Source organism: Nyctibius grandis, chromosome 2 (assembly GCF_013368605.1).
Source record: "Nyctibius grandis isolate bNycGra1 chromosome 2, bNycGra1.pri, whole genome shotgun sequence".
Classification (NCBI taxonomy): domain Eukaryota; kingdom Metazoa; phylum Chordata; class Aves; order Nyctibiiformes; family Nyctibiidae; genus Nyctibius; species Nyctibius grandis.
The window spans coordinates 114969868-114993948 of NC_090659.1; positions in this window are offsets into that span (position 1 = coordinate 114969868).

Consider the following 24081-nt stretch of genomic DNA (forward strand, 5'->3'; position numbering starts at 1 on the left):
TCCACATCCTGGCTTTGTGAGAAAGGTTCAGCTTGTTGCCAAGATCCAAGAAGAGTTGGCAGGCTTCCTCAGGAGCACCCTGCAGACTTCTAGAGGAGCAATATTACTGTGTGCTACATCCTGCAAGTTGAATTAAATTCTGTGGAACAAATGACTCCCTATCAAATTACAACTGCTTCATAAGAGAGTATTTTAGAAACTGTTTCGTGCAACAGAAGGTTTTATCAGGCAGAAGTACGTGGTCCTGATGCCCGGAGACAAAGCAGCTGTGTAATTCTGAGCCGGTGAGCGCAGCTGACTGCACTGCTGTGTCAGAGCTGGCGCCTGCACAGGGGAGCCTGAGAGCATGCACGGCTGGGCACGCGGGGAGGCAAGCTCAGCCTCTCCATCAGTAGTGCAAATCTGGATCCAGTTATTCTTTTGATGAAGCCATACTCACAAACTCTCCGTCCTTGCTTCAGTTCTCTATCCAGGCAGATAGCTCTGCCCTGTGGAAATACATTAAGTAACATGACATGGTCAAACACGAAAGTAATGGGGAACACAGAAGTACTTAAATGGACAAATAGAGAATGTTGTAGTGAAGATCCAGATTTTATGTTGATATTTATATAAAACACTGTAATTACGTTGTGACTTGATTAAAATACAAGCCTTTCAGAAAGAACAAGAGCAAAACATCTTGTCTCTACACTGTGGAAATAATTCTTAAGATGACGAAGAATAAATGCTTTTTGTAATGCAACAATATAATCAGCTGGCTAAAATAATGAGCTGTTTCAAGAAATTATCAATGGACAAAGCAATCCTACGGGAATAAGAGGCATTAAGGGAGGAATGAACACCATGCAAGACAACACCAGCGGGAGTTTCTGGTTATCATAGAATTATAGAATCATTTTGGTTAGAAAGGGCCTTTAAGATCACCAAGTCCAACCATTAACCTAACACTACCAAGTCCACCACTAAACCATGTCCCTAAGCACCACATCTACTCATCTTTTAAATACCTCCAGGAATGGTAACTCCACCACTTCCCTGGGCAGCCTGTTCCACTGCTTGACAACCTTTTCCATGAAAAATTTTTCCTTATATCCAACACTTCAACGGGTTAAAAACTGGCTGGATGGCCGAGCCCAGAGAGTGGTGGTGAATGGGGCAAAGTCCAACTGGCGGCCGGTCACTAGTGGTGTTCCCCAGGGCTCAGTTCTGGGGCCGGTGCTGTTCAATATCTTTATAGATGATCTAGACATAGGGATTGAATGCACCCTCAGCAAATTTGCAGATGACACCAAGCTGGGTGGCAGTATCGATCTGCTGGAGGGTAGGAAGGCCCTACAGAGGGATCTGGACAGGTTAGATAGATGGGCCGAGACCAACGGCATGAGGTTCAACAAGAACAAGTGCCGGGTCTTACACTTCGGCCACAACAACCCCATGCAGCTCTACAGGCTGGGGGAAGAGTGGTCAGAAAACAGCCTGGTGGAAAGAGACCTGGGGGTGCTGATCGACAGCCGGCTAAACATGAGCCAGCAGTGTGCCCAGGTGGCCAAGAAGGCCAATGGCATCCTGGCCTCTATTAGGAATAGTGTAGCCAGCTGGTCTAGGGAAGTGATCATCCCTCTGTACTCGGCACTGGTGAGGCCGCATCTTGAATACTGTGTTCAGTTCTGGGCCCCGCACTTCAAGAAAGATGTTGAGGTGTTGGAGTGAGTCCAGAGGAGGGCGACCAAGCTGGTGAAGGGTCTGGAGGGTCTGACCTACGAGGAACGGCTGAGGGAGCTGGGGTTGTTTAGCCTGGAGAAGAGGAGGCTCAGAGGTGACCTTATTACAGTCTACAACTACCTGAAGGGAGGTTGTAGTGAAGTGGGAGTTGGCCTCTTCTCCCGGGCAACTAGCGATAGGACAAGAGGACACAGCCTCAAGCTTTGCCAGGGGAGGTTCAGGTTGGACATCAGGAAGAATTTCTTTTCAGAAAGGGTTATTAGACATTGGAATGGGCTGCCCAGGGAGGTGGTGGAGTCACCATCTCTGGATGTGTTTAAGAAAAGACTGGACATGGCACTTAGTGCCATGGTCTAGTTGACAGGGTGGTGTCAGGGCAGCGGTTGGACTCAGTGATCCCTGAGGTCTCTTCCAACCTGGTTGATTCTGTGATTCTGTGAACTTGAGGCAGTTTCCTCTTGTCCTGTCGCTCGTTACCTGGGAGAAGAGACTTATCCTTCTCTAGGTTTGTATTCATGAGTGGCATCACTATTTAATTTTTCTGCGGACACTAATTTTGTTTTTACTTTCACATAGTGAGACTAGAAAAGCTCATGGATAAGGTAGAGAGAAAAGAAGATATTGGGAAAAAAATCAGTAAATACAGCTATTTTAGTAAAATACAGATCCTTAGACTTGATAGATACATGGACTGAGGTAAAGAAAGGAAGGAAAAGAAACGGATCTCAGTAAATATCTGACATTGCTCTCTTTTCATTACAATGGGGGAAAACCATTCAACAAAGCAGGAGGAAAACTTACAACTGACATTTAATACCTGCAATGTATTTGGAGAAAAAAAGATTTTCAAACCTCAGCTTAAATCAAATGAGTGTACTGATTAGCCTTAATTGCTGCTGATAAAGGTAGGAAATTAAAGGGGCTTTTAGACATTTTTGTTGCCTTAAAGCCTAGCTGGACTATCTGCTGAATGCTAGATATTAGACACATACTTGCTTTCTGTTGTATTAAATCTAGAGTAATGGAAGGAAGATTTTAGCTTGATATTGCCATAGTTTTGGGAGAAGTGGATTGCTTTTCTGATTCCTCTGCCAACCTTCTCTGGACTTCACCTCTCCTTCTTTCAATTTCCCTTCTATATATAGAATTCACATTACTTTCTCCCATGCTCCCTTTGTCTTCCTTGCCTGTTTAGACTAGAGATGCTCACACTTTTTTCATGTTCTCCTTTTCCTTCAGGATTTCTCCTAGTAATTGTGGAGAGTAAGAGGAGGATGTCTGTCCCCTCCTCGTCCACGGTGGATGTGGGAGGAGGTGTTTCCCAGAAGCCTCTGAAAGTGGGGCAGTAAGTGTAGGTTGAAGGGTCCTGTGGAGGTGGGATCATGGCTAGGGAAGGCATCAGATGGTTACAAAGGGACTGGGGTAGAAAGAAGAGATGAAGCAGAAGGAATCTTGTGCTTTCCAGCATGTGTCACTGTCCTGGTTTGGCCTAAACCAGGCCAATTTTCCTTTCAGTGATTTTCACTTTCAGCTAAGTCTCTTCTAAGTAACTGCACTTTCTGAAACTAACTGCATGTTTTGCAGACAGTGTCTGCTTCCAGGACTGATAACACTCGAAGTTTGTAGTTATCGCTGAGGCACCGGTAGGGATGTTATGCAGAAAGGCTCTTTCTGTACTTAGTCTTAGAGAAACCAAGGTCACTGCTAAATTCCTCACTGCTTACGAGTGAAGAGCTGCAGGGGGGATCGCACCTGCAGGGAGGAGCGGACAGGGCAGGTGACCCAAAATTGACCAACGAGGGTATTCCATCCCATACACGCCATTCTCAGTATAAAGCGGGGGGATCATGAGGGTCTCGCTCTTTTTCGGTGTCCGAAGAGGATTCTGTCTGTTTTCCTGCTGCCCCCGATCCCGATCCGTGCATTCCTGAATCCAGCTCTCGGCCGTCGCTGGGCCCAGCCTGGACCTTCCCGGAGCCTCCCCTGCAGTGCCGGTGGTGACGTGGCTGACTTCAGGGAGCTCGATCTTGGTTTTGTATATATATTTGTATATATTTGATTATTTCTATTATTGTTATTATACTCTTTTTCATTATTATAGTTTATTAAAACTGTTTTAACTTTCCAGTCCGTAAGTCTCTCTCCCTTTTGCCTTTCCCTTTCCCTTCGGCGGGGGTGGGGAGGGTTAACAGAGAGCGTCTGCCACAGGTTTAATAGCCAGCCCAGCTTTAAACCGTGACAGTCACCAACTTCATAGGAGTGAGGGGTATTAAAGGTCTCCCATTCTTTTTCTGCACATAGATTTCTCAGTGCACCTCTGTCCTACAGCCTCACTTCTGCCCTTTCCACCTCCTCCCACCCTTGTTCCAGTTGACTTGAATGGTTGAGAGATCGGATCCATTCTCTTTCCCAGTTTGATTTTCTTAAAAGGCATAGTTGGCCCGCCTTTGTCTGCTTGTCTAGTTAGAGCCCTGAGTGATTAGAGTTTACTACAGGGATGGCTAACACCATACCGTGGCGTTTATCACTTGCTTTTCTCCTTTGCGTCATTTTTTACCATTCTTTGCAAAGCAGCTACTTGACATTTCCTTGTGCATACAAGTGTGCAGAGTTCATTTTTCTTGGGTATTAATGTTTTGAGTCTGTGCTATCAGTTTACATTATCTGTATGTACTCCAACACCACTAAAGGCTCATAGTTTCCAGCATTTCAGTGACTACTCTCAGGACTCCCCTTTTCCCAGATAAGCCAAAGATTTGTGTGTTTCTATGCCTCCTGGGCACTTGAAGCTCTTAGGTAGAGTGTGGAAAATTGAAGTTTATTTTCATTTCAGAGACTGAGATAAAAGACAGGGAAAATAATCCAAAACCTACCAAAAAGTGCATGAAACCTCTGGCCTAGAAGCTTATTTGAAAAAACATAACAACCCTTGATTATCTCAGCCCTGTTTTTCTTGCCCCCAATACTCTCTTTCTCCTTCTAGTCATTAGGGTAAGCACAGTAGGCTGAATTCACTCCATTGAGAGGAGCCATCATAAGGCTTTTGCATTATTTATATCCCACTTGAGTCTTCAAAACCAGCCTTTTCTACAGAGATGAATTTTATGCAGTGAGAGCTAGTGTTTTGTCTCACTATGTAGCCATCAGTCTCCCACACAGACTGGTCCCTATAACAATATTTATAAGCTCTTTCACATCTAACAGAATAGTTTTCTCTCCAAGCTCTCCTGGGTTTTTGATACCCCTGCTCCATTAGCTGTATGCTGCTGAATAAGTTGCCTTAGACATTTCAGTGCCTCAGATGCTTCATACAACTAGCAATTATAATGGTTGGCCTTTGAAGGTGGTGGCCTTCTAAGCCTTGTCCAGATGTAGTTGTCTTGCCTGGTGAGCATTACTACTTTGCTCTCTCAGTCATTTGCTGTTCAGTTTTTGCAAAGCAAGGTTCGTGCTTCTATGTCCTTTCCTTTTCATTTTCAATGGTTCTCTGAAAGTTTCTAATTCGCATTTGATAGAGAGCTCAACTTTTCAACTTTTCCCTCATATCTTGTAATTGTTTTTAATCACGTTAATGTGTATGAAAGCTTACAGCAGTTTCTATTGCAGGACTTTGAGTCATGCATGTGTTTTGCAGTGTTTAGTTTATTGTTCTTTTTTGTTTCCTGCTTTTCTTGAACTTGAAATCTGATCTTAAATCTTCCAAAATCTTTTCATCTCCAAGATAATAGATTTTGCAATTAGTCATTAAATTACTAGCATAATGCACTTACTGGAACTGTCTGGAAACTATGTTTTGCTATTTCAGTGTTTTACTTGTAGGTATCTGAAAGGTTATCACATGCTGATCTCATTTATACCTGTTTAAATCCAGAAAGACTATGCTGAAGGCAGAGGAGACACCCTCCTGTTAAGATCATGTGTTTAGGATAAGAATCTGGGCCCACCTTGTTTTAACTTTAGTCTTCATTTATTGGAGTGGAAGAAGTCACTTCCCTGTACTTTGATGATTAATAACTCATGCATCCCAAAACAGAAAACACATTTGAACAAACGCAGTCCTAGCTCTCGCTATTATGTTTTTTAGAGGTGATAATTTGTCTCAAATTAATTTCTTTCTCATAACACATCTCTGTCAGGGGAGCCACAATAGCAGGAACTTTGTTACTGTGTAATAGCATGATTAGATGTTGATATTTACTGAGCACTTTGTTTGCGTGTTAATAAATAATTAGCTTCCACTACAAAACTGCACAGCCTAAACTTTGTGTGGAAGACAATACGTTTCTTTCCTTGGAAAAGTACGTTGAAATTGAAAGCTAATTTACAGCCAATTTCTTTGTTTCTTAAAATTCCCCATCAGAAGGTGCAGAAGAATCTTCTGATCAGTTCTTTATCACTCTGTTATCATGACACTTCAGGTTTCATGGAACTACAGTTCTTAAAGTGGTTTTAGATGTCTGTGCCCATCTTTTATTTGGAAAACATTTCAAAAACTGTTGTGACAGCATTTCAGGCTGTGCTGGTAGGCTAAAGAATCAATTTTGAACAATGGATAGAAGAACACAATTTTAAAATATATGAATGTATGGAAATGGAGCAAAATGCCTATCTATAGATGTTCACAAATGATGTAGAGATGATTATGTTGAGGTGATGAGCTGTGTAATGGGCTGGAGGCAGATTTCTCTCATTCACCGCAGGTATAACAGCATATGTATGTTGAGCCATACTTATAGCAGGTCAAATTAGAAGTGTTGCATGTGGTTAATTGTTCTTAGGTCTTTACTATTTCATCCTGTGTCACTTAAAGCTTCTCCTTCTTCCAGTATTGTACTTTGCTTCATCCATGTTTCTCATCTTCTCACTGCAACCGTCCCTTATGTTTTGCCAGTGGCATCACCTTTGACATGTCATTTGTCCTCATCTCCCAGAAATCACCTTTGCCTTTCCCTGTGCTCTTTCTACCCACGTGGCTTCTGCCTATTTTTCATGGATGTTCTTCCATGCTTACAGGCTGATAATGACAAGGCTGTAGGTAAGTCATGACTGGTAAAATAATTTTTTTTTAATTTAATTTCACACTGCATTATGTCACTAAGACTGTGTATTATCTGGAGCAGAGGTAGTCATATAATCTCAAATTTGCTTTTCCTTTTGTCAGCCCTACGCTTCCTCATCTGTCCATCTTTCTGCACTTTTTAGTGGGCCAGATCTCTGGGAGCAGCCACTGTGTAACATACAGGTCCCAGTTTAGCAAAGTACTTGACCATATGACTAACTTAAAGCATCTATTTGAGACATATGTTTATGTGCTTTGATGAACGCTTTGCCAAGTAATTTCTGTGTCTTGCTGGGAAAAAAAGTAACAATAATATGCCAAGAATTTGACTAGGAAACAGTTATTAATGAATATGCCAACATGGAATATTTACTTTTCCAAATAACTTTTTGCTATGCCTTCTCTTTTGTGCATGGAATTTCATAGCAGGGACATTTAAGTGATGAATAGCTATGCAGCTTGGTTATGCTAGCTAGTGCTCATGCGGAAGATCTCTTTATTATTGGAAAGGGATAAACTGGAGAGAAAAAGAATCAAGTATGGAGCAATAATGTGGTAAGTGAGAAGACTTTTCCTCTTTGATGGACATCACTCCAGTACAGCCAGTGCCAAACCAGTGTAACCAAGGAGGATCAGACTAACGTTATTTAGAAGTTTGCAGTCCAAGATGAATTAAGGTGCAGGTTTTCTTCCAGCAAAGATTTTTAGAATGCCAATATTTCAATCAGAAGAGAGCCTGCGAGACTGCAGGAAAAGAGAGAAATGAAATTTATTTACTCACTTACAGAGGGGAAGAAAGTGAAATAAGATTTCCCTTTTTTCCTTTGCATGGGGCTAAGCTGATGGGATTATCGTGCTCTCGATGAGAAACTGCATCCCGACTTGGGCCCTGCTCCTGCTAAATTCTCTTCTGCATGAGCAGCCTTGGTGATTCTTCCTCCCTTGCTCCTGTGAATCAGCCCACAGAACAAAGCTATGATAACGAACGTGTCTCTAATTGCTTTCAGTCTGGACTGGCTGCTACTTGCTACCGTCATGGGACAGGAGAGAAGCAAGAATTAACTCGTGCCACAGCAGTTCCCAGGACCATTCCTGTAGCTTAGGCTACACGTTTCAGTGGCCTGTGGAGGAACACGGTTATTTCTGTCCATCATTGATCTTTGCTCCAACAACCAATGCTCTAAATGAATGGCATATGCAAAATGCTCATCCTAATATTATGTTCTCCCCAGTGCATGGACAAGGAATCAATAGAAGGAAAGTAGTGCAGTGTCACTGAGAATACTAATTTCGCCCAGAATAACAGATCAAAACGGGAATCCCGTGGGCATGCAAACTAAGGTAAACACAAGCAAACCTTAAATGCAGGAGAAAAAAGAAGAAACTATGACATCATGACACAATCTTCAAATCCCAGCAGATACTTTTCCAGGGAGAATTTTCCATGGTGGTGGTTACCTAGAGCAATATGTAGTGGTGTGATAGGAGTGGTGGCAGTACTTGGTAACCAATTTCTGAAAGACAATGCAATGAGTCTCTTGGTATCATGAGTGCCTTCAGACCGTAAAGGGAATCTGTGGGCAAAAAATAAACCACTGGATTTCTATATTCTATTACCTAGAAAGCATCACTTTCCCCTAAAGTTCTTTAAATTATGTTTTTGTAGAAAATGTGAGGAAATAAAATGCAAAAGGTCTTGCAACAGAGGTAATTAAGCAGCTTACAGTCTCAGAAATGGTGAAAAAGATCTGCAAAGGAAGGTTAAGTGGTAAAATACAGCAAAGGTACAGGATTTAGCATTAAATCTAGAAAAGGAGATTTTTTAAAATGTTCTAAGACAAGGTTGCTAATTCTGCAAGGTCCTCTGAGGTGACATTGAACCTCCTCCATGTTGTTCAGATTTAGGAGTGCTGGGAAGGACTATATCAGAGATTGGTGTGGTGATTCACTGAAGCTGGAAAAGTGCATACTTTCCATTAGGAGGCACAGAGCACCCTAGTACTATGATCCCTCTCCAAAACATTGACCCAACACTGACCTTCCCCAACACATGACATGGTTCAGTCTCCCAGGCTAGATAGAAGAAATTTGAGAGGTCTGAAAAGCTGACTATGATAATGAGTTGGGGCCAAGGCAAGTTAACCAATTTGCATCCCTGCTTAACCTGATCTGACTCTGGGCATCTGATCTAATTGAAGATGTCCCTGCTCATTGCAGGGGGGTTGGACTAGATGACCTTTAAAGGTCCCTTCAAACCCAAACCATTCTATGATTCTGCTGTGATGTTCCCCAAGGTGGAACCATTATCATGAGAAACACATGAGCTTTGTTCCAAAGAAAAAGTGTATTGGGAGAAAAAACATCTGTGCTCATGAGTGTAGCTATGGGGTAGCAGGAAGGATAAGGTCAAGAGATAAAAAAAGCTCACTGAAGATGGTAAAAGTCTGACTTTCATGGCCCAATTGCTCAAACCTTGAGAAAAACTTTATTGAGATTAAATGCCCATTAGCATCGAGTGAAGAACATACTTAAAGTATTGTCTTCACAGGCATCTTATAGCAGCTTTGCAGTACCTGAAGGGGCCTACAGGAAAGCTGGAGAGGGACTTTTTACTAGGGCGTGTAGTGATAGGATGACAAGTAATGGTTTTAAACTGCAAGAGGGTAGATTTAGATTAGATATTAGGAAGAAATTCTTGACTGTGAGGTTGGTAAGACACTGGAACAGGTTGCCCAGACAAGTTGTGGATGCCTCCTCCCTGGCAGTGTTCAAGGCCAGGCTGGATAGGGCTTTGAGCAACCTGGTCTAGTGGAAGGTGTCCCTGCCCATGTCAGGGGGGTTGGAACTAGACGATATTTAAGGTCCCTTCCAACTCAAACCATTCTATGATTCTATGATGTCTACTCATTGTCCATCCTTTGATTTGATTAGTGGTGTGTTCTCAAGTCCCAACAAGTCATATACACTCTCTGCTTTATCATTTGCAGGACCAAGGAGAATATTTTCACTCATCTATTACAAAATTTGACTGCAGGAAGAGTAAGGAACAGGGTTTTCCTCACCTGGAGAATGGTGATGTTTTGGTGCAGTGTTTCAGTGCAGGTATTTTGCTGTATCTCAGCTGCCTGCTTTTGCTCATTTAGCTAATTGCCCAATATTATGATTTGGGGTCAGGAATTTTCTCTCACCTCAGATTAGCAATGACTGGGCTGAGAATAGTTGCCTTCCTCTATAGTATGGGGCATGGTTCGCTTTGTAGGGCTGGCCTGATATTTATGTAACAAACCCCTGCTTCTGGACGGACATAGCACATTGATCATGCCATTCACTTCGGCTGCTGCCTCCCTATGGCCATTATAGTGGCAGCTTTTGATCTTCTGCTAGGACTGAAGTTTGTTAGAAGTGTCCTACAGCTTGCAGAGTGGGAGCAGGCAGCATATGTGATTGATGGGTCTGTCAGGTCTGAGTGTCATTACACTGATGCAAGAGCTGTCACATAGGGCTGAGCTCAGTAACCAGCTGCATGGCTGATCCATTCACAGGCTATGAGAGAAACTCAGGCTGCTGCCACTTATTCCTGAACTCCTCAGTAGCTTCTGCTTGTCCAGGAACACAGCAGCCTTGCACGCCTTGCACAATCTCTGCAGTACAATGCTCATATGGAAAACCTGAGTGAACGAAAAAAGATTTCCTAGGGAAGAGATTTCTCTGGAAGATTTCTGAAGGAGAAAGATGAAGGTAAAGCCCTGGAGTCATGCCTTTACTGAAAAACAAGCTCAACTGCTGATAGTAACTGTGTAAATCTACTTGAGTGAGAGAACAGTGAAGCATCTTTATTTTTCTCTCTTTCATAACAGAACACTTAGGCACGAAAACCCATAATTTCCAAGTGAGTCACTGGAAAAGAGTAGATTTCAAAGGAACCACCATGAAGTTTGCAACAGGTGAAAGCAGCCAAAAAAATGAGATAAGGGTGAGGCATTTCACGTTCATAACCCAGTCAGCAACTTCAGTCCAGTCAGCTCATGCACATATTGTGTTCATGTGGGAGACTGTAAAACATGGTGATGTTTTATGGAATGAAAAAAACAGGAACCTTTAGAACTGCACATGGACTCAGCTCATCATTTAGTATTTCCTTCAAAGATACTTCGTCTTAAAAGCATATGGTTATTGACTGGCTTTGTCAAAACATACATTACTATTCTGCACAAATTTAAGCAAAAAATATATTGCATTTTTTGCAGTTTTGGTGACTAAATGAACGTGAAGAAGTGTGGCAGATTCTTCACCCTTGTATTTGTGCATCAGAATTGTAAATCTCCTTAAAAGAAATTATCTAATTACTCCAATGAAGATTTATACGACAAACTATATAGGTAAAGCCCTTTGCCATGTGTTAGCCTGCAGCTCAGACTTGGTAGCTTTACCTTGCCTTTTAAAGCCTGTATTCTCTACAGCAGGACACGAATCCTCAGCATGCTTTGAATTGTCAAGCTGTGTGAGACTAGATCCAAATCTCACTAAAATCAGTGTGAGCAATTTCAGTAATGTCAGTGTGCTAGGGAAGAGGTCCTTAAAGCATGTGTTGCTCAGGCTATTTGATCTTCTGTGTCTTTATTGAGATAAGGGCACGATCAGTAACAAGGAATCTTACTCAACCTAGTGATGGCACCAGCTATGTGGGCCCAAGAAGTGGGCCCATGTGAACCTCTTGAGGTTCAACAAGGCCAGGCACAAGGTCCTGCACGTGGGTCAGGGCAATCCCAAGCACAAATACAGGCTGGGCGGAGAATGGATTGAGAGCAGCCCTGAGGAGAAGGACTTGGGGGTGACGGTTGACGAGAAGCTCAACTGAGCCAGCAATGTGTGCTTGCATCCCAGAAGGTCAACCATATCCTGGGCTGCATCAAAAGCAGCGTGGCCAGCAGGTCGAGGGAGGTGATTCTGCCCCTCTACTCTGCTCTCGTGAGACCCCACCTGCAGTGCTGCGTCCGGCTCTGGGGTCCTCAGCCCAGGAAAGACACGGAGCTGTTGGAGCGAGTCCAGAGGAGGACCACAGAAATGATCAGAGGGCTGGAGCACCTCTCCTATGAAGACAGGCTGAGAGAGTTGGGGTTGTTCAGCCTAGAGAAGTGAAGGCTCTGGGGAGATCTTATTGCATCCTTTCAGTACTCAAAGGGGCCTATAAGAAAGATGGGGACAAACTTTTTAGCAGAATCTGTTGTGACGGGACAAGGGGTAATGATTTCAAACTAAAAGAAGGTATATGCAGACTAGATATAAAGAAGAAATTTTTTATGATGTTGGTGGTGAATCACTGGAACAGGTTGCCCAGAGAGGTGGTAGATGCTCCATCCCTGGAAACATTCAAGGTCACGTTGGAAGGGGCTCTGAGCAACTTGATCTAGTTGAAAATGTCCCTGCTCATTGCAGGGGGGTTGGGCTAGATGACCTTTAAAGGTCCCTCCCAACCCAGTGTGAGTGCCTTGAGAAAGTTGCAGTCTCAATGCCTACCTGCCAAAAAAACCAAGGGCTCCGGAAAGTGCTGCAAAGCCCTCTAATAAAAGCCCTTGTTAACAGCATCACCCGCCTCTTGGTTGGTATTGAAAGCTTAAGTGTACTCTTATGATGGATAGGCTGATTGCTGTCTTCAGAGCCTTTCATGTGAGCCGAGTTAAAGAAGCTCTTTGAAATCTCCAAACCAGAACCTAACCACCACGAGATCAGACAACTGCACCAATAGTACATCTTATGCATACCAAAAAGGGCAGCCTGGCTCTCCTTTTCTTCTTCTCCCTTGCTTCTGGCATCTCTGGCACTGAGTGTGACCCTGCAAGGGGCCAAATCAGCTTGTTGACCCACCCTAAAAAATCCACTGGTTTCTGCTAGATTAGTGCTCTACTAGTTTACTGAGCTGGATTAGCTCACAGAGGGTTTGTACAAATGCTCAGAACAAAGAGATGGGACTGTGTGGTTGCATGCATGAACTTGTGGAGTATATCAGTCTGTCTTCAGAGATGCAAGAAAGGACTCACTCTTGAAGGCTTCTCTCTTTCCAGCTATATCGATTAGTCTGATATAAGCTGATACCTCTCCCTACAAACTTGCCTGCTTTATCCTTAGACCATCCCAGCTCCAATATTGCTACTCAATAATGCATACAGTGATCCCTTGAGTCGTTAAAGGAAATCCTCAGGAGCCATCCTGGACTGAATAACCTCTGTGAAGACCTTTGAAAAGGCTAGTTATTACGTGGAGTGGACAATAAAGGGAAATGAGGTTTATGTTTGCTTATCCAAAAGGCCAGAGAGAGTTCATAGATTATTCTTTGCACGGATAAGCTAGACCTAATGTAAACACCCCTCACTGGAAAGTTATCTGCTGTTTGTTTTCCTAACTTTAACCATGTGGCTAGCAAAAGCAGAATAAATGAAATAAAAGACAGGCGTTTTAATAATAGAAAACCCAGTGTCTTTGAAAACTCATGTTACTGGCCCCTGAGAAAAAGTTAATTTATCTTTTCTACTCACTGCATGAAACACATGCTGATGTGGCTGCAAAGCTTTCTTGTAAGTGAAAACTGGTAAGATTTCAAGCCCACCCAATCAGATATTCATCATTACATTACAGCAGAGCAGTCTGCTCATTTTAGTTAAACCACCTCTCCTATTGCCCTTTATTTGGGCAATACTGATGTTATATCAGGTTTTCAATTATATTAATGGATATTTGGCCAAGGGAAAGCTGGAGGATTGGAGGGGAAGGTTCTAATGGTTTCCAATTCTGCTATAGAAAATTCCAAACAAAATCCTTAGTGAATATAAATTAGCATAGCATGGCTCTTAAAAATCTCACCCACTACCCATCTGTATCTTTAGGTTCATAAATATATGAGGTAAAAAAACTCTACCCTCTCTGCCAAAACTGTTTACAGATTATTTCAAACCACTTTGTGATTAATTTGTTTGCTCTTCACTGTCTTTTTCAAATGTGACTAAACTTAACAATTTATATCACCGAAGTCTTGACTCTCCATAGCAAGTTGTCCAGCTGTGCCTGGGTATTTCAGAGCTAACAAAAGTGTCATTTTTACAATTAATCCTCTTTAATAAAACTTTCCACTCACAAGAATAAAACTTTAATTTCTATTTTTTCATCAAAAAAAAATTGCAGCATGTTGTAGAAACATGGGGCTGGGTGAGGGCAAAGAGGACTGGCCCCAGAATGAAAACAGAAGACCTGGCTGTTGAAGCTGGTCCAATGCCATCGTATAGTGATGTTTGTGATAGCTGCCGTTTCTATGGCAACGTGACAGCATGATTTACTGCAATAATAGAGAAAGCAAATGCATAGCTTTTGTTTAACTTCAATGCCATGAGCTATTTGTTGATATTGGGGAGGAGGGAGAGAGAAGTTCTTTGCCTTCTGGTTAAGCACATTACTAACGTGTCTTAAGTATAAAGAGAAGTCAATAAAGGGGATCATGGTGTTCAAATCTCCCTTCTGTGCTCACGGAGCTTGCACACACACGCAGACACGGCGCTCAACTTCCCTGCAACGCAGAGCGTAGGAGATTTCTCTGGGCAGGCTGCAAGACCCATCCATCGCCCAGAGCAGAAAAGCTGCACAGCCAAGGTCACCGAGCAGAGTCAGCAGCAGAGTCACTGGCTCAGGCTTTGGGCTACATCTCTGGCTGGTGGCTGCAGCTTGAAGGTTAGATGAGTTCCTGGACTAGGGTGGCTGGAGATGTTTGTTTCTGGAGTATGTCAACAGGAAAGGTTAAAGGTACGGCACCAGCATTGCTGAAGAGATGGATTTATTGGAGTCCACAATGGCTATAGGGTCCTGCTGAGGTGCGGTGGTGTTGTGGATGAGGCAGGGAGAAGGGCTAGGGTGAGAGGAAGGGTGGAGATCCACCTTTATAGTGTGGTTCCCCAGTGCTCAAAGGGCTAAAATGGAGCTTGTACTGGTCAACAAAAACTGCTTCTGGCTGTTGAGGTTGAGATCTGGTCCTCTGTACTGGTTTAGGGAGAAGGTTTGGGACAAAGGGGCAAAAAAGTGTGTTTGCTATCTACTCTTACAAGATCCACAAGAAAAAAAGTAGAGTCTGGCAGGTAATTGTTCGCGGTTTGGAAGATCATTAAGGCTGACTGTAATGAAGACTGGAGTTAACACAGAGGAAAAAGGATAGGATTTGGGACAGTGTGGGGCTCCACGTTTATCTTTATTGTTGAACCACGCAACATCACAGCACTGAATTGAAGGCTGATGTCCGACATGGGAATCATGTTTTGTTTAATTGTGGGGTAGGTGTGTCTGATTAGGATTAGGTGACTGAATACCAGGGCTGGGCAACTTGACTCTGCTGTCACCCTGTTTTGTCTGCATTTTCCCTTTCTGTCTATGCCTTGCTGATGTGCCAAACCATCATCATGAAGGAGTGGGATCAGCCAGGGTAACCCCAACAGGGAACTGAAATCCGCTGGTATAATAGTGGTTCTGCCACTGGCTGCCCATGTGAGTGGCTCTGTGGTGGCTGCTCAGCACCAAAAACAGGCCATGAGACATTGTCTAGTTTCCAGCAGTGCATCCTCACCTGAAGCTTTCACCTTGCTTGGTTTGTGACGCTCTCCCATTTGGGAAAGTAAGATAATCCTGAGCCCTTCTTGCCATGCTGTGCCTGGTTTGGGTGCTGGGAGTGGGGAGGTCCTGGCCGAGGCGGTGACAGCCTTTACTCCTTCAGTGTCTTACATTCACCCCTCGCTGTTTGTCACTGAGCACTCTCAAGGGCAGCAAGCTCAACTAGATAAGCCTTCCATCTACTCCACTAGGACTCTTCAGGAATATGTCTTTATTAGTATATTAAGCACAGTCTGATGCCAAGTGGCACTGAGCAGCTTGGGTCCCTACCATCAGGCTACCTGATCTTCCTGAACAGGGTGCCCCCATGCCATCTTCCTGATCCTTGCACGTCCTAGGGGCAGCTCCTGCACCCTGCCATGCAGGTCCACACATGTAAATGGAGGTACTGCTGCTCTGAAGCAGTGTTAGTAAGATCCAAGTCAGCCTTTACTGTCCCTTGTAAAATGTATCTATCTGATGTCATAAGATGTTTTTTTTTCTGTGTAAATAACACGATATTGTACATCAACAATAAATAGCATTGTTGAAATGACAGAAAGCTTTGGGGATAATTATAGGGAAGAACTTACCCGTTTACCTTCCTTATACCTCGCAATTATAGAAGGATGTTTGTTTATTCTTTATTTAATCTGCTCCAGTTCTTATTCCATAAGACCCTTTTGTGGTGTGTGCTGCTGGAGTGCATTTGTAAAACAAAATTAGCAAAGAGGACACAGATGTTGCTCTGCATTCTCTTTTTAGCCATACAAATTATAAACAATGTGTCTTTATATTAAGATATACTTTTCTGTCTCATACTGGTTTTAGAGCTGATTCTTTCAGTATGTTTTCTGTTTAGAGCAGCCTGTTCTTGTTTAAATCTCCCCACTACTGTACTTCATGTGAAAATAATGTTGCTTTCACATTCAGTGCACATATCTCAAATCCATATGTATATTACTGAACTGATGCAAGGACAGAATTAATAACATTGTGGAGAGCCACAAAAACAAACAGCGCATTTCTCACTAAAAAGTCTACACTGACAGAGACAACAAATGTACTTTGGCTGATGTATAACGAGGTAACAGGTAGCAGCCCCAAGAGCAAAAGTGCTTTCACCACTGCTACGTTATGTGCACACATTAATAGAGAGTCCAGGAGCTGATGGTGGTGGAGGCTGAGTTGTCTTTCACTAAGACTTTATTGCAAAGACTTATTTCCTGCTGGGATAGATGGCATTCAAAAGCTCTCATGCAGATTTCATAGCACAGAAATTTTAAACTTTTTCTCTGTCCAAGATCAAAAGAAATTATCCATATTTCTGGTATTGTTTTCTTTTATAACACTGATGTGAAGGCATTCTGACTTCTGTAAAATTTTGGCTTGGTGGACCATGGTTGAACTGCTCATAAGAAGATGTTTTTAAGCTGAGTGCTTTTTTTTTCTTTTTTTTCCCCCCAAAATCAATAACTAGGTCACATTGTTTTTAATTCGATACATGCTCCCACCAAATGTATATTTTGAAGATGAACTGTCTTAAGATCACTACTCTTAGCTTCTGAGTAGACAGCAACAGATAACACGACAACAGTGTGTGTGCCTGGAGGGAAGGGGTGCTATAATTGCCCAAAACTGGAAGAAGTTTATCATGAAACTGTGAACAGCTGTTGTTGAGACTCATTCTGAGCAGAAGAATGCACCTCCTGATGTTTCTGTTCATTCGAGACATTTCTGTGCCACATGGTGTCCATCACGCTGAATGCTTTCCCTGTGGGCTGGGTAGCTAATAAGACAGAGCAAGCTTTATGTTGAACAGTGAGATGTCTTGAGTCAGCATGTCATTTGCAATAAAAAACTATGGACTTGAGTGGTGAAAATGAATTTAGGATACTACAGATCTGCTGATAAAAATTTTCTCCAGCAGTGAGCATCGTACGAAAAAATGAAATGGTCCTGCTTGATCATGTTTTTTGTTGTTTTAATTTTAGGAACAGGATATTATTTGGGGCTTTGACGTGTTTTACAGTAGGACTTGAACTGGATTTTTAAGATTTTTTGGGGATTAAATTGCAGTTTGGGTTTTTAGTGAGGTTTTTGGTTTTATCTTGGAGTTAGGCTTGAGAATGTTGCTGTAACTGCGGGAGTCATCTGGAGCTTTATTAAACTAGAAACTTGCAGGAGGTAGGTTATCAGTCTGTAAAGGATCATAAAACTGGGAGTCCAGTCTCATGTTTGGGAAACTGAAGAGATTGATTGAGAATTGACCTATCAGAGGTAAAGAATAATGGACTGTGATGGATTTATCTGTATCAACCCACCACTTAGCTTCAGTGTTGAAGCTAATGCAACCAAAAAATCAGCAGCCATGAATCATTTTGGAGAAAGCTTTAATTTTACCTTTCCACTTCTAAGTAGCATAGCTGGGTTGTAAAGCTTTAGAAAACACACTTTAAAGAAGATCATAACCTAAGAGTACTTCATACTTTATTATTTTTCAAAGTATGAGACTATTTCCCCTGCACATCCTTCGGTTTCTAAGTTTGGCAAGATGAAGCATTTCCAGACCCAAAGCAGCCATTTTGCAACCAACAGCTGCCTCTCCCTAGTCCAGCTGGCAAGCACCTTCACCTCTGCTTTCTTTTTTTTTTTGATGCTGACAAGTTTTGTCTCATTATATCTCCTGAAAACAATTAGCCATCAAATGGCAGTCCTTTCAGACTGCGTTGGGGCTGAACTCTGGTGAAAGGGCAAACCGTTTCCAATCACCCTCTTTTCACATACAGCCTTCCTTTATAACAGCCCTCAAAAAATAATCCAAACCCAGGCAAGAAATTTGCAGCTGGCTTATATGGAGGAGCATTCATTAAGTGTGTGTGAGATAGTTTATATAGCTATCTTCATGAATAGAGAACAGGAGCTGGAAGGGCTCCAGTTGGTGCCTTATGCATCTTGTCAGGGCTTAGTGAAGTCCTTCCCCTTCATCCTCATCCTGTCCCTCCTTTACTTCTATTTCATTTCAAACTGTCAGCCCTGTGTTCTTCTTCCTGCTCGCTGTCGTGCAATCACTTTACTTTAGCTGTCAACTTAGGATGAGCCATACTGTGCCTCAGAAGTGCCTATCGCCCTGCATCAGCTCTCAAGGAAGCTGAAATGCCTGACTCCTTTGCAAACATCTATCCTGCAGCCATCTGGAGACAGGAGAGAGATGGCACCAGCCCCAGTGCTCTGAAAGCAATGGATTCATAGAAAAGGGTATTGAAAGCAGCAGAATGGCGCAGGGCTTGCAAACATTTCATCACAGCACAGCACGAGGTACTCTCTCCTTCGTAAAGACCAGGCATTTGTCACTTGCTCAGAACAGTTTATCAAAGAACCACCAAGTGAGCTTTTTTCATTTCATGGTTCAGCCCAATAACACAGCCAGTCTTTTTTTGCCCCTTATATTTTTTAGCATTGGGAGTTAACAACTAAAAGGTACTCGGGGGGTTAAGATACAAATGTGGGACCTGAGAAATATGTTCAGTGTCTGCCTCTGTGCAGATTTCCTTCAAGCTTTTTGCATGAGGTAAGTTTAAAGGTCCTTAAGATTTTTTAATGCTTTGTTTAAGCAACTGGGATAAAACCTGCCATCCTACTGAGGCTTCATCACTGACTTCAGCATAGATAGGATTTCACTTTCTATGTATCTATCTAAACCACAGCTGATCATCTGGAAAACAGGGGATGTTTCATTCCTATTTCATCTCTTTAGATCATCAACTGTTCAAGGCATTTTCTTACAAACTAATATAACTAAAGCCTGCACTCAGCTCAGACCACAAGGCAGCAGATTATTGTTAGTGCTACTTCTGACAGCCTGGCAAAGAGAATCCTTAACACTTAATATAATGAAGAAGTGAGAACAGGTAGGTATTTTGACTTGCTTGTTGCTTTGTATATCTAGGCTAAAATTTTTGAAAAGTACAGAAGAATTGTTCCCTAAATACTCATTTTGTTTATCAAGTGTATTGGAAGGATAAAAGCAAGATGTACTCTGTGTGTGTGGGCATACAGGCATGCATGCACACACACGGGCACATGTGCCTTGGAAGCTGCTTGCAACACCGTAATGAGGCAACTTCCTGGAGCTGAGCTCTGGGTCCTCAGGGGAAACACTGACTCTGCTCTTTTCCATTTGCTGAGAAGAAACATTTCATTTCTGAGTCTGACTCAGTGAAAAGGCTGATAGCAGCCGTACTGAAAAGCCTGCCTTTTGAATAAACACTGACTTGCTTTTCCAAAAGGCAGTAAAATCACCTCTGGTTTGATGGATTCAGCTGCAGCGCTGAGTAATGAGTTGAAAAATAACATTGCACAGACCTGTCAAGGCACCTCTGCATGATCAGACTCAGCATTACACGAGCTGACAGCAGCTTATGGTGGGGAGTTACCCACTGACAGAGTTTTTCAAACCAAGTCAGCTCCTGGCTTGTATAACACAAGTCACAATTGTCTCCCCTAGTCCTCTCTGAGAAGGGCTTATCTGTAAATCATCAGAAGCGCTTCTGGAGCTTTCTTTGATCTCCACACAATGACAGCCATGACCTGGGCTATGTGGAAACTGTGGCCTACAGGGGACAAGACGTGCCCAGCACAGTACCTCCATCCCGGCCAGGAGATGCCTGTTGGGGCTGCTGTGTGGGGTGTCGGGGAGGGTGCTCATCTCCCCGCTGCAATAACACCCTGTCTGGGCTGAGGCCACTCTAACCACACCACCTGCACAGTGGTGCTCCTTCAAGCAGCACTTGACACTTATTTTTGACTTGCCGATTCTCTCCAGGGTGGTAAATGGCCGCCTCTCTCTGCTGCCAAAAACGGCAAGCCCAGAAGTGGAACGGCATTTGCAAGGTCCACTGCAGACCATGTCTTTTCATACACCAAAGTGAAATGCTGCTGTTTGTTAGTGCATTGTATCTCACATATATAGATGGGCCACTTACTGCTGCCGTGTTGCTTATCCACAACAGAGGATCCAGAGAAGGCAACAGTCCAGAGAAGGACAACAAAGCTGGTGAAGGGTCTAGAGGGTACGTCCTATGAGGAGTGGCTGAGGGAACTGGGATTGTTTAGCCTGGAGAAAAGGAGGCTGAGGGGAGACCTTATTGCTCTCTACAAATACCTGAAAGGAGGTTGTGTCGGGATGGGGGTCGGCCTCTTCTCCCAGGCAACTAGCGACAGGACTAGAGGACATAGACTCAAGCTGCGCCAGGGGAGGTTCAGGTTAGAATATAGGAAAAATTTCTTCACAGAAAGGGTTATTAGGCATTGGAACGGGCTACCCAGGAAAGTGGTGGAGTCACCATCCCTGGAGGTGTTTAAGAAAAGACTGGATGTGGCACTTAGTGCCATGGTCTAGTTGACACAGTGGTGTTAGGTTAAAGGTTGGACTCAACGATCCCAGAGTTCTCTTCCAACCTAGTCAATTCTGTGATTCTGTGATTAACACAAGGCCCTTCTCTTGAGCTCTGGGTAGTGCTGGATGCTTCTGGCATGTGCTGAGCCTGCAGAACTGGTGCAGGGCCAGTCCAGGAGGGGACAATGCACTCAGGGCTGTTGGGGCACCAGGAACTGGAGTCGTGGTTGTATTTTCCACCAGCAGCATGCAGCTGTGGCTGTGTTGGACCCCGGTCACCATCCCTGTCCCTGCTCTGTTCTTCTGGCTGCGTGTTGCAGGATGGCGCTATGTTGGGGAGGGCACTGCCATGTCCCTCACCGTCACCCTCGGCCCCCAGCTCGCCTGCCCTTGCCTGTCGAGGTGCAGTTTGGTGGGCACACTCTGCCTCACATCCTTTTTTAAAACTCAAGGACAGTTCCTTGTGAGATAGCTGAGCAGGTATGGATGAAAAGCAATGCTGCACCGCATCACACTCAGACACTGCTGCGGCGTGCACCTGGGCATCTGCAGCATATCCTGGCATGTGCATTGCCCCAGAGGAGCGATGCATACAGGGACCTGGAGAAAGGCTCGTGTGCCTGCGAACTAGTCCACTTTTCCAAGTACAGAAAAAGTTGTAAAAAGACTAAGAAGTTGACATAATAAAAAATATTGCTTCTACTTATAAAATATGTCTTGTCTAGGTCCTCAAACTATCATCAAGGCTACAACAACATTACCAATAAATGCACCTGTATTTCACTACATAGCCATTTAAAAAAAATCTGTTTTTCTTTGTGTGAGATCCTCCCTACAGTACAAGAAAGATAATTCAAAACAGGCTTGGGAATAATGGGATACAGTCTCTGCAGAGAAGCCAAGGTGACTCTTTATGTAACCTTTAAAACCTCAAAAAAATTATACACTTCTTTTGCCTGTGAGGACTGAAGCCCTGAAGACCTGATCCCTAATATGGATGAAACATGTGAGAAGTATGAACGTGACTTAAATTGATCATGGCACTCCAAGTTAGGCTGTGCATGAACAGTTTGCTGTCATGCTTTACATTAAGGCTCGGTGCACAGGTAGTTTATAGAGCCTTATCTGATGATTAATGTCTGTTATAAACATGTATGGATATGTTAAATGTGTTACACATATTATAGATAGTATTATAGATAGATGCAAGCCTTTACTGTAGGTAACCTATTGATCTACTAGTCTTTGTTAAAAAAAAAACCTGTAACAGCTCATTAAAAGTGAACATAACATGAAGGGTGACCCAGTTTGCCCTAAGATGGGGATGGTCTCGTCACAGATGTTTCAGATAAATTCCTTATATCTGTCAGCACATTCATTACTCACTCAACAGTTGTCCTATTAGGGCTCACATAAACCTTTTCTGCTTACCTACTTGGTTTTGATGGGTAGGATAATTTTCACTTGTCTTTATTTACTGTAATGACCTGAAAATACCCCCACTATCTACACGCAGTCTACCATGTTCCAGAGACACCCTGCAGAGCTAGTCTGCAGGGCTGTGTGTATGTAGCAGAAGGCAGCATGGGGCAGAAACCCCCAACCACCTCTGGGCAAGGTGAAGCAAGTGCCAGGAAGGCAGCATGGTGCCAGCAGGAGCTGCTGCGTGTCCCCAGGAGCAGAGCTCTCTGCAGGCAGCATTACGGTAGGCAGAGCAGCACCAGCACGGTGAGCACCGTGCCTCTCCTCCGTCCAGTTCCCAGGCAGTGCTTATGCACAGCTCTTTAATACCAACTAAGGAACAGTTTCTGGACTCTCCTCTCCTGAGAAATCCCACCTCTCTCCAGTCCATGGCTGGTCCGCAGTCTTGGGTTCCCTCTTGTTTAATACAGGTCTGGCTCCAGCACCCCGGGTTGCTTCTCCCCAGCAGTCAGAGCATGCCGTATGATGTGGGAGCTGTGGGTTGAAAGCCTCCAGGCAGCCTAGATTTCATGTCTTCTGCTTCCTGGGCATGTTTCATAACCCATGATGTGAGCAGTGCATGTCTCCATGCCCTCTCAGGGGCTGTAGGAAATGAAGAGGCTCAGCCTCACCAACAAACCTGAACCCAAGAGAAAGGTGAGATTTCAGAGACACCCCACTTCTCAGCAGTGCTGCTCGCCTGAATCCCTGCTCAATGTGTCAACTCTTGTTTGGAGATGCTCAGCTTTAACAACTTCCTCCCAAGTACAGGGAAGAGACACGAATATACATCCATATACTGGGGTGCCTATATCAGCTCTGGACATCACCTGGATGCTTAAAGCTTTGGTGCTGCCACAGGCATTATACCTTGAATGACTTATACACAAAGTACGAACAGACACCTATCCCCAGTCCCAGCTCCTTCCCCACCAGTCTGTCTCCTCACTGGCCAGAGAACTCTATACAATATTTTGTCTGCCCCTGGGTTCCTCTTAAACACTGGTGGTCTCTTCCTTGGAGTCCCCCTAAAGCATCTCAGTGGTTGCCATGTGAGCACAGTACAGTCTAAACTCTGAAGCTAGCCCTGATTCAGGCAGGAGGTGAGGCCAGAAGATCTCCAGAGGTCCCTTCCAACCTGTGTTTTTTCATCTGATCAATGAAGAAATGCCTATAGGCTGATTTAGTTGCAGAAACAATGCTGGGGCCAGACTGTGACCTGCATTGTAATGTCAAAGCAAAGCCCAGAGAAAAGTTCATCTCTGCTTCTGAGATTAGGATCCAACTTCTTTTTTTAAGTCTCACGTAATACCTTATTGTTACGAAATCCCTGAGAGCACTGTCAGACAAATCCTGCTGTGTAGGACGATATCCGTATTATCACTGATAATAAAGTTACCAAGGTGGGACTGGTAAGGAAATGCCCAACTTCCACTCAAGTATTGATTGCCATGGACTTACTCTGGATATGCCAGTATATTTGGAATGACTCAGCTGGGTTTTCTGGCTACCCGACATGCAATAAGAAAACGACCATTTTCTTTTCTTTATTTGTTAGCTATTTGTAATCAAAACCTGCAGAAAAATAAATAGCCATCACAATGGTTAGGGAATCTGCAGCACACGCAAAAGCTTGAAAAAGAAAGTTGTTTTGCAAAATGCCCTATACATCCCAGATGTGGTCTGTTTGAGAGAAGGGACAGAGTCAGCACCAAGCTTAACTTGCCCTGGCTCCTCCCTGGGAAACATCTGCCAGGGACTCACACGTGTCTGTGGTAAGGTAGCGCTTGCCCGTGTATCCTTGTTTGTCGAAGTT